General features: G+C 40.0%; 1 protein-coding gene across 3 annotated transcripts in view; it reads left to right on the plus strand.

The window, feature by feature from the left end:
• Positions 1-3,951: 3,951 nt before the first annotated feature.
• The window catches only part of LOC116841080, a 7,217-nt gene continuing 6,940 nt past the window's right edge, over positions 3,952-4,228 (plus strand). Inside the window, exon 1 of one of the 3 annotated variants that reach the window (XM_032808600.1) lies at positions 3,952-4,013. The gene's annotated coding sequence lies outside the window, so the exon portion shown is untranslated. The other 2 variants (XM_032808602.1, XM_032808601.1) reach the window with 2 other exon arrangements.

The raw sequence follows: 4,228 nt of genomic DNA on the forward strand, positions 1-4,228 counted from the left end.
TCTCTCTCTCTCTCTCTCTCTCTCTCTCTCTCTCTCTCTCTCTCTCTCTCTCCCCCCTCCCTCCCTCCCTCCCTCCCTCCCTCCCTCCTTCCCTCCTCCCTCTTTCTCTCTTTCTTTACACTCCTCACAGCTTTTCAACATCGTAACATCTATCTACGTTTCTTTCTTTCTTTCACCATCTCAATAAGTTTGATAAAAAATGCATCTTTTCTTATGATAGCAATCCAAGCTAGACCAAATGTTAGCTAGCATATTAGGAATAATTTAATCGCCGCGACAACGAACATTGAAATTTGCTTTTTCATTTTGCAATGCTCGATGTATGTGATTAAGAGTGCAAAATTCCGTCTTTTACAGAGATTATGTTCTCTTCAATGTTAATCAATTGACGTTGCTCAGTTGTACACTACGCCAACGGAAAGCATGTACGAGATTGGTGTATCGTCGAAAAGGGCGTCATGCATGACTCGCGCTAGGAGGGTGTTATACGCGCTCCATATCTATCACTGTTTCCTTCGGTCACAGTCGCTATCGACTTCATGGTCAATATAACGGATGTCATAAAATCAATTAGTAACGAATTCTGCTACCGTCCGAACAACCGTATACACTGCGTGCACAGATTATATATCCAGATCTTCATCCAACTCCATGTTGAGAAAGAGAGAGAAAGCAGCAGCAGCAGCTAAAACAAACCACTTGTACATGCACGGAAAAAAATCTCTGTAATAAAATAAACAAAAAACCTGGTGACGAGAAATGATGTCACTGTTATCGTGATCGTTTGAACATTCGCTAGCGCAAACGTGAAATTGAAATTCGCTCATTATAGCTAAATTTTTTAATAGTCACATTTAATATAGCGCATATTTGCACTTGTGCACGCATAAAACGTGTTAAGTATGGGCAAGTTGAATATTTTATATAATGTACCACACATACACACACATGTGTAAGTCTGGTAGTGACGTGTTGAACTCGGTTGAAATAATTGAGAGAACAATCGACTAAATAGAAATCTCCTACAAGAATTCTTCTATTTCTATAATCAAGTTTTTCTCTTCCTTACAATAAATGTCGCACATCATAAATCGATATCTTACATAACTGATTTTCCTTGTTTTTTGATATCATCAATCATGTAAGTAAAAGACGAGGAAGAAAGGCAAACGCGTATCATTCAATTGCATTTCAATCTTTAAACTGAACGTGTTTGAAGAGACAGCAAGAAATGATTTCCATCTTTCTACAAAATGCCCAATCGTTTAATTTTCGTGTAGTTAACGTCTAAGTCGCTTAGAACGTATTGTTTAGCGTGAACAACCTTCCCTTCCAACACCTCGAAACCACTTGTGGTTTCAACTACCTTCGACGATCCTTGCTGGTGCCAAGTTCCAAATGTGGCGAGAATTATATAATTATTGCGCGACAATTGCCGCGGAAACGGTGGTTGCCTGAATGCCTCGAGTGTCTCGAAAGCAGCCCTGAAAGGGGGTCAACTCGACGACTCACCAGCTCCGCCGACGAGATCCCTCCACAGAGTGTAAGTCGTTTTGAAACCCGTCGATTCTTTGCAGAGTTCCGTCTGCGTTATCAGCAGCCACATTCGAGACATATATTGAAAATGTTATTTGTCACAAACGAACATGCATTCTGTTAAACATATCAAAGCGTCCTATCTCGCGTATTACTTTCCCGGCATTTTCAATTATTTTTTATTAAATATATCTCTTTGAAGGAAATCGATGTCGACGTTGACAGACATTGTCTCAAGACGAATGTTCAACGGCGCATTGTACGTATGATATTATTAATTTTCCAATGTTGAAAATCGGCTCTCTCGAAGTAAACAATGTTTACTTCACGTTTACTATACCGCTTTCAGGATCATGCACATAAAAGGTGGTGACTCGCTTATAAACTCCCTCGGAAGCTGAACAATCGCGTATGCCAAGAACTACCTCCTCCTCCTCATTCACAGATTCTCGCTTCGCTCCGCCTTGCGTCGTGTCGCGTCGCGTCGCGTCGGCTCGAACATTATAGCCCTTTTCTTCCCTTTCGCTCCATACTCTTCTCCACCGCCTGTCCTCCACCTTTTCGTCCTCCACTAGTGTCGAGTCGTAACTACAAAGGCTACAATAGATGGAAACTGTCGCCGCCTTTTCTCTGCCAACTGTTCCTTTTTCGTCAAATAATTACGACCGTTGATTTCATCAGCGTGAAATCATTGGGTTCGCAAAGTTACCATATCTTCCACGGTTACGTCGTGCAAGGTTATCGATAACTAAGTATTACGCCATATGTATACGTCAATGTATTGAGTTTTATTATCCAAAAGAATTATTGACTAATCTCGCAACGCTCCTTAGTGTGTCAGAGTACATAGATCTCGTTGAAGAAGAAGAGAGAGGAAAGAGAGAAAGAGAGAGAGAGAGAGAGAGAGAGTCGCATTTCTGTGTACGATACTTTTCGGAGAATATTATTAAATATTTTCTTTAACAACTTTTATGTAAAACATGTCTAGTGCTCTCGAATAAAGTAAAAATTCTCGTATATAATAAGTTTCCAGAAATTTCTCAAAGCAAAAAATAAAACGTTCATAGCAACAGACGTTTGTGGATACAATGTATAGATTACACACAGATTCGTTCTCGCAGCATGCAAGGACAAAGATTTATCGCGCAAAAAACGACCTTTGGCCAAACGCCAAGCGATGTTTTGGAATTTGTAGCCAATAACGAGAACCGCTTTGGTCGTATAGTCTTGCGTAATTTATTATCATCGAGCAACTCATTGGTGCTGATGTGTAACATCACTGTATCATAAAGTTTTCATAGAGAAGACGAAGAAATCATAAGCAATATCGAAATTAGTTTTATTTTTTAATAAAATGTAACGCCCTGTTAGCCATATATAATACGGAAAACATCTGTCAATTACGTCGGTTGCGAATCTATATTGAATCGCATAATTTTACAAACGTATCGTCCGAATTTATGTAATGTCGATATCTCCGGATAAAAGTTTTATTAAACTCTCTCTCTCTCTCTCTCTCTCTCTCTCTCTCTCTCTCTCTCTCTCTCTAATAATAATTATCTTAATTATTGTTTATACGACTTAATTAATTATACGACTCGACACTAGTGAAGAATAAAAAACAGTGGAAAAGAGTAGGAACGAGAGAGAAAAAATTATTTATTATCTTCCTCCCTCTAATAATTTTTAAATTACATTCTACATCGCCAACTGTACATATATTTTGCGATAAATATGCAGAAGGAACCTACATCTCCTTCATTCTTGTACCATCTTACGCGCTCTTTTTTTTTGATACGCATTCTTTATTGCAATTTGTCGAGTATGATTATAGCGAAATGTGGAACATCAGTAATCAGTAGCAGATATAGTAACGAGAGTAATGATGAATATGATAGCGATACCAAAGTACCGCCATTTACCACAATCGTTCAACGAAAGAAATCGACGGCGACTATGGACTGAACGCTAAAGACAGAAGAGAGCAAGTTGCGGCTAAGATACAAAGAAGACTACCCGAAGGGAGAGATTAGGTCCCAGAATGAGTAGGTGGGATTGGATTTGGCAGGCACGCGACTCGTTGGTGGTAGATGATAGTAATGCGAAGGAGTAGGATAAGAAGAAGGGAGAGAGCAGAGGGTGGAGTTTGGTTGATGTCCGAATAGTGGGGAGGCGGCGGAGGATCACGGAAGGGAAACCTAGAGTAGGATAGAGCGTAGGAGAGTGCACGAAGTAAAATAGGAAGGATATAGAGAGAAGAGTAAAGTAGAGAAGAGACGAGGCGAGACGAGATGAGAGAGAGAAGAGAGGAGAAGAGAGAAGAGGAAAGGAGAGAAACCGTAAGTGACAGAACGGTGGTGGTATAGGTGAATTGGACAACCGAACCACCCGCCGAACTGTCGGCGGTATTTAAGGGAGAGCCGCGAGCGTAGCGCGCCAGTTAGCACACGGACAGTTGCTGTTAGCCTCGCGAACTAGTACGTTTGTCGAAACGCCACGTTGATTTGCGTCGCATCACGTCATCTTGCCTCACCTCACCTCACCATACGTCACGTCACGTCACGTCATATCAAATCACATCACATCACGTTACGCTAAATACTCGAGTATCCCGTGTGTGTGTATATATATATATATATATATATAAATATATATATATATATATATATATATATATATATATATATATATA

This window comes from Odontomachus brunneus, unplaced genomic scaffold, assembly GCF_010583005.1.
Source record: "Odontomachus brunneus isolate Ranch 3 - 2012 unplaced genomic scaffold, Obru_v1 Obru_scaffold_013, whole genome shotgun sequence".
Taxonomy (NCBI): domain Eukaryota; kingdom Metazoa; phylum Arthropoda; class Insecta; order Hymenoptera; family Formicidae; genus Odontomachus; species Odontomachus brunneus.